This window comes from Mobula birostris, chromosome 1 (assembly GCF_030028105.1).
Source record: "Mobula birostris isolate sMobBir1 chromosome 1, sMobBir1.hap1, whole genome shotgun sequence".
NCBI classification, from domain to species: domain Eukaryota; kingdom Metazoa; phylum Chordata; class Chondrichthyes; order Myliobatiformes; family Myliobatidae; genus Mobula; species Mobula birostris.
Genome location: NC_092370.1, coordinates 168,904,833 through 168,912,524, shown reverse-complemented (window position 1 = coordinate 168,912,524; position 7,692 = coordinate 168,904,833).

Sequence of the window (7,692 nt, the reverse complement as noted above, 5' to 3'; positions counted from 1 at the left end):
GGTTATTGACCATATGGAGGAAAACAAGTAAGTCATTGATCTGGTTGTAGGCTACTGAAGAGGTCAATGGAAGCGAGAGACCTGAGATTAGGACAGGAAGAGGAGAGGTGGTTCTTCAGTAATGGGATAGAGGTTCAGATTAATGCCATACTTGTAGTCCTGATGAAGGGTCTCGGCCTGAAATGTCAACTGTTTCCATTTCCATAGATGCTGCCTGACCTGCTGGGTTCCTCTAGTATTTTGTATGTGTTACACTGGATTTCCAGCATCTGCAGAATCTCTTGTATTAATACTTGTAAGAGATGATGAAAGAGATCCAGTGCATAGAGTCAGAGAGATGCAGCACTCAAAAAAGCAGCATGTATCATCAAAGATCCCCACCATCAGAATTAGCGTCATGACCTCTTCTTGTTCAAAGTCTGAAGACCCACACCACCAGGTTCAGGAACAGTTACTTTCCTACAACCAAAAGTTTCTTGAAGCGACCTGAACAACCCTAATCCTACCTCAGCAATGGAACACTGGACCACAACTGGCACTGCCATGGATTGTGTATATAATTGTCTCTTTTTTCACTAATGTTTGGTTTTGCACAGCTTCCTCTTCCCACTCTCTCTCTCTCTCTCTCTCTCTCTCTCTGTCTCTGTCTCTCAACTCTCTTGTACTATTTATGTATAATTTATATTCTATGTGTTGTCTAGATCTATATGTTTGTGATGCCGCTGCAAGTTTTTCAGTGTACTGTATCTCACTGTACATATGTGTATTGTGCACATAAACAATAAACAACTTGTAAAGAACCTCTTTGGCCAGGTCAGACCAGGCTAATCTGACCAGCAGGCACCGATTTACAGTAAATCTACACCATCCCATTTTATTCTACCCATACTTCCATCAAGCCTTCCAGACTCTATCACTCACTAATGCAATAGAGGAATCTTACAGTGGCCAATTGACCTGTCAACTGACATGTTTTTTCGGATGTGAGAAGAAACTGGAGCACTGAGAAGAAACCCATGTGATCACATGAGGAACATGCAAACTCCATAGAAACAGCACCAGGATCACTGGAGTTGTGAGGCAGGAGTTCTACTAGTTACAACCGTGATAGACTTTTTTCTCTTTAAGAGGCACTTAACTGAAGCAAATCCCCTTTGCTGGGTTCCACAGGCCAAGACTTTAGGCAGAAAATCTTAAAGCTTCAGATGTTAGAATCTGACAGAAAAACAGAAAACAGGAAGCTGTAAAGGAGAGTTAGATTGAACCAATGTCTCTGGAGAGATTTAAAAAAGAGAATATTACATACTGGTGACCTTTTATAGGAATGTAATTAGCAGTTTTTGACTGCATATCCCTGGAGTGTAACTCCAGAACATCTCCGAAATGGTTGGATTTAACATATCCCTTAAAAGTTTTTACGATGTTGATGCAAGAAGCAATATCCATGATTTGAGGTGCTGGTAAATCACAGTTTATATTTCTTCAGTCTTTAAAATATAAAGTACATTTATTATCTAAGAATGTATGAATTATACAAACTTGAGATTTGTTTTCTTACAGGCAGCTGCAGAGCAAGAAGCCCAAAAGAACCCAGTCAAAAAAAAAACCCAAACCTCTCTACGCACAGAGAAAGAGAAACAAAAAACAAATCATGCAAACAATAGAAGCAAGCAACAACAATAGCATCACGAACCAAACTGAGTCCTTAGATCCAAATCCCGAGAGCCTCGCTGCGCCTTGCTATTGACTTCCATTTTTCATGCATCGCTTTGTTGTTCTGATCTCTGTTCTCCCCTGAGACCACAAAAAAATCACTTGCTGTGAGATACACCAGCACCCATTCCACACACAGAAATGGTTGCAACCTCTCATATTTATTCAGTTCATCAACATTTCTAGGCATCTGCTGCCTGTCACTGCTGGTACTATACCTACGGACCCCTGATTTCACCCACTTCACACTCGATCAACATCAAGATCCCAAACTTATCAGCAACGGGGCTTCTGCAAGCTTCTGTCCTGATGAAGGGACTCAGCCCAGAATGTCAAATCTTTGTTCCCTTCCATGGATGCTGAGTTCCTCCAGCATTTTGTATGTGCTTCTGCAAGTTCTTCTATAATTGCTGTAGCGTAAAACAGGCTACAAGATACAGCGTCTAACCAAAACAGCTTTTATTGAAGGCAAATGTGCTCAATGAACGATAATGGTTAATACAACAATATATCAGATGTCACTCCATTCATGGAATGCATATTTCTTAAAGGTGTAAGAATGTTCATATATGCTAATCATTGTTTCTGCTACATGACAGAGTTTCTAAGAATATTTTCTAAAGAAATATCACTTTGCTTTCTATTTGTTTAAATGGAATCAGAGTTCCACCATTTATTTACTTGAAATGAAACTGAGTCTACAATGGAAATGTGCTGAGATTTTTCCAGCATATCTGAAAAGACTACTTAATATTTTGGTTGTGTTTCTTTCATGATTACATGCATAATTGCACTTGCACTGATACAACATTGAAGAAAATGTTCTACTGCATCACTCCTTATGAAAAAATGGGAGAGGGAGAGGGGAGGGAGAGAAAGAGGAGGAGAGAGAGGGGAGGGAGAAGGAGAGGGAGAGAGGGAAAAGGGGAGGGAGGGGGAGAGTGAGAGGGAAAGGGAGGGGGAAATTCTCTGGATGTTGTTTCATTAGAATAGCCTTGTTAGAGTTGATATGGAGATGGTGGAAGAGTCTAGGACCAGAGGGCACAGCCTCAGAAAAGAGGGGCTTCCATTTAGAATGAAGATGTGGAAGAATTTCTTTAGCCAGAGAGTGATGAATCTGTGGAATTTGTTGCCACAGATGGCTCTGGGAGTCAAGTCATTGGGCTAAGGCAGAGGTTGATAGGTTCTTGATTAGTCAGGGCATGAAGGGCTACAGGGAGTTGGCAGAACAATAGGGCTGAGAGGGAAATAAATTAGCCATGATGAAATGTGGAGCAGACTCGATGGGCCAAATCCCTAATTGTTCTCCCATAATTTATGGTCTTATATGATTAAGTTGTTCAAAACAGTGCGAAAATGAGTCAGAATAGTAGGACCCAATTCTCTTTCATGGTGAGAATGAGCCAACACTTTGCATAGATACAATGCTTTTAAATATAGTAAAGTATTCTGAAGTGCTTCTCAGGAGAAATATCAATCAAAACTGGACATTGAGCCATGTAGGGGATTTAACTAATGACCAAAGGCTTGGCTCTAAAGGCTCTTAAAGGAGGAAAAGAGAGACAATTTAGGGAAATTAGAGCTTCAGCAGCTAAAGCTTGACTACGTGTGGACCAATTATATTTACAGATGATTGTACGACATACTGGAGTGGCAGAGAAATCACAGAAGTTTTTAGAGGCGTGCTGATTACAGAGATCGAAAGGGGTGAGTCCATTAATGAATTTAAACACAGATGTCAGAATTTAAAAAACTGAAGCAAAACTTAACCAGAGCCTAAAGCAGTCATCATATACGGAAGTATTTGTTGGACAGAAATAGGTGTATGTAGGACACAGGTGTCAGTAACTTGGATGGAATTTTCAGTAAGTAGAACAAGACCAGAAGGACAAGTATGGACAAGTCTAGAGAGAACAAAGGTCTGGATAATGGCTCCTACAGCAGTTGAGTCAAGACAAGGGGAGGGTCAGGCAATGCTGTAGAGCTAGAAGTAGGCAGTCATAACAGTGCACACCTACACGGCAGAAGATTATCACAAGGTTGCAAACAGTTCCTCTCTGGACAAGTCAGGGAAAGGGATGTAGTCAACAGCTAGGGAGCAGAAATTGTCCTAGGGACCAAATAAGATACCTTTGGCCTTCCCTGTACTTGAGTGGGGGAAATTTCTGCTTATTTACTGTTGTATCTTAACTTAGCAATTCAGAGTAGCCAGAAAAGTGGTGATGAGATACCGCTGAATATCTTCATTGAGCCTGCATTTCATCCTGATGTTACCAAGTGTCAGTGCGCAGATGGGAAATAGGAAGAGGTGAAAGATTTTTCCTTGGGACACATCAGAGATAACAGATTAAGAACATGTATTACTGATACCAGATTTTTATTTCCTGTTAATGCTAAACTGATTCTCAAATTGCCGCAGAGGTATTTCACTCATTCTTCAATTGGTCCTGGCTGTGGAGTTCAGTAACATAATCATTAGACTGCTGTTCCTTAGGATGCATTAACTACTATAAAAAGCATGTGTGATTGGGGTCAAAGAAGAGCACACCTATTCAGATTAATTGTTGCAAACATCCAGCTTCCGTGCTACAATTTCAAGGTTATTCTTTGTGAAGACGGGAACACTTGAAGAAGCTATACTCTGAAGTATGTCAGCTCTTTGTTTATGAGTAGTTCTCCATCGGATCGAGACGGTTGCCCAGTTTCAGTGTATTTGTTCTGTTAATACATGGAATGCTGCAGCAGCCAATGGAAGTCCTGTTGTTATTTCTAAAAAATCAACTAACAGCAAAAAAAACTTTCCAATAGGCAGCTAGGCACCTATGATGCTGTAATTAGTGTCCCCTATTTGCAACAAGCACCAAGGGTTAACTGACAACCAGTGGTACATCAGCTGTAATCCTGTGTGCCCTTCTGATTTTTGATGGACAATTAATTCCCAGAGGCCGCACAGCCTGAAAATAAAAATGACAGCTGCTGGCAATTTGTGCTGTTCATCTGATTCTAACGTTTAGATTTATATCACATTAATCCACAGAGTCTGAATTGCTAATGATATTTTCTACTTCAAAAGCAACAAATACTTGTATTTTTATTTCAACTCTGGCATAGAGAACACCCATAGGTACTTTACCAAAGCACAAGGAAGAGGAATTCTAGAGCAAAGATGGGGGAATTAGTAAAAATGAACAGGACTACAAAAACAAAATATTTGTAAAGCCTGGTTGTCTGAAATACAAAACTGAAAATGGAAACATTTGTAGGAGGGAAGGGTTAGATCGATCTTAGCGTAGACTAAAAGGTTAGCACAACATCATGGGCCGAAGGGCCTGTACTGTGCTGCAAGATTCTATGTCCAAACACTGGATATGGAAAACCAAACAGCATCCATGGAAAGGGGAGCAGTTATCTTTCAGAAAGATTACTTCAATGAATTTTTAATGAGGATTTTAAGGAGAGATAGAGGTAGAAGTGTTTAAAGAAAGCTATTTGAATGGGGATCTAGGTAGTTTTAGCTTCTTAATGGAAAAGGAGGATGCAAAAGAGCCTACAGGAAATTTTGAGTTTGATGTTGGGGGGGGGTGGTGGTTTCGCTAGGATAGAAGAATTAATGGAGGAAGTGATGTGTGAGACCATAATACAGAGATGGGAATTGGAGACACTCAAGAACCTGAGGGCCAATGGATGGAACTCAAGAGAAGGGAGAACAAAATAGGCTAGGATGATTCACAGTGCGTAAGTTTATGGAGGGTGGAGGATGGGAGCCCTGGATGCCAGAAGAGCACTCCAATGGCCAACGCTGGAAGTGGATGAGAATTTCAGCAGCATGTAGACCACCAAAGGACAGAAATGGACAATGTTATGGCCTGCTGAGTTCCTCCAGCATTTTGTGTGTGTTGCTCAGATTTCCAGCATCTGCAGATTTTCTCTTGAATGTTATGCCACTCCTGTTAGAGCATGGAGTCAGAAACACAGTTTGAAGTTGAATCAGAATCAGAATCAGGTTTATTATCACCGGCATGTCTCGTGAAATTTGTTAACTTAGCAGCAACAGTACAATGCAATACATGATAAAATAAAAAGAAAAAAATAAGTAAGTAAATCAATTTCAGTCAGTATATATATGTATATTGAATAGATTAAAAACAGTGCAAAATCAGAAATAATATATATAAAAAATAGTGAGGTAGTAATCATGGGTTCACTGTCCATTTAGGAATTGTATGGCAGAGGGGAAGAAGGTGCTTCCTGAATCACTGAGTGTGTGCCTTCAGGCTTCTGCACTTCCTTCCTGACAGTAACAATGAGAACAATGGCAACATTTTATGGGTCATGTGATGGGAGCAGGATGGTGCACTTCGTGAGGAGAAAGGCTGAGGGGAGGAAAGATGTAGGTAGAGATAGTAGGGAATCAATTCAGGTGTGCAAGATGAAATCAAGGCCTGGAGGGGCGAGTTACAGCATTTGTTAGGAGGACAAAATCTGGTTGGCTGTTGAGAAGGGGTGTCATTGTAATAGTCCGGTTATAGGAAGGAAAACTGGTCTTACATTTGGAATGGAGAGAATTGGATGTTGTGATTTAGCTGGGTGAGAGTGATGACTGAGCAAGAGAGACTACAAGGAGTAAGCTTTCAATGTTGTGGACTTACCTGAAATAGGAACACAGCACTGCACCCAAGATCCAGAGACATGCTCAGCTAAGGCTCACTTAACCATTTTATAAGGACCTTCTTCTGTATGTTTGGGCTGTATCTTCCTCGGGCACACAGACTTGAAAATCACAGAAAGGGTTGATGAGGCATGCAGTGAATGAGGTTGAATGTTTCCATGCACGTGTGGGCTTCTCCAATGCATTAGTGCATAAACTATGCTGAAGCAAACTAAGATGATGTACATTTCCCAATGAAATTAATTTGTGTGTTGCATATTAGCACTGTGTCATGCGATATACATTTGTGAGCAATTAGCCCACGAGATGGGAATCAAACACAAGTCACCCAAGGTGTTGGAGTTGGCTGGTGAAATTTGTCATATCAAAGTATGCGGGGCAGGAGGTTTAGGGGAATAGTGCACCGCTGTCACAGAGGATGTATTTCGAGCTTTGGCTGGACTGAGATCCTTCATGAATGCTTCAGGCTGACACCCTTCACCAAGTCCTAATGAAAGGTCTCAGCCCGAAACATCGACTCTTTATTCCCCTCCATAGATGCTGCCTAACCTGCTGGAGTCCCTCGAATATTTTGTGTGTGTTACTCAGAGATATTCAATTACCTTTCTTTTGTGCAACCAAGCAAAGATGAGAGAACTGAAATGCAGAAACTGCAATTATTTACACAGCTTTTTTGTCCAACTTTATCATAGAAAATCAATATTATGTGCTGCTACTAAATTTCAGCCGCTGAGTAAACCTTTATCTACACGTTAATCTGGTCATTTGTTTTAATGAGATATTTATGTTTCTCCATGAGTGTTCAGTGACCTTTCTCAGATCAGTTATAGTATACTAAAACACATATAAGCGTTTGTGTAAAATGACTCAAATCCTATTACATTGATCGTGTTGGACCTAGAAAGCAATTGTATCATTACTGAAAGTTAAAGTGTGCATGGTTTTCAATCTGCCAATTTATTTTTGCTTTTCTATAATATCATCTCTTAAAATATGGCTTTAAGAATTATCAGCTACAATGGTGAAATTATACATTTAGCTGATACAATGCTAACTCAGTCATTTTATACTGAATGTGAAGTTAAAGTAGTAGATTTGCCTATTGAAGTTGGCTTTTAAATTGAACATAAAGTAAAAAGTATTAGGAAAAACATAAAGTGATTACTATTTATTGTCAATTTTCCTTACTCTTTATCTGGAGGAGAGCTCTGCTGACTAGTGTTGTGATCTAAATGGAAAAAAAATTGAAACCTAATGCATTAATAATGAAGGCAATCCAAGAATAATTAACAGTTGAATATATTGTATGT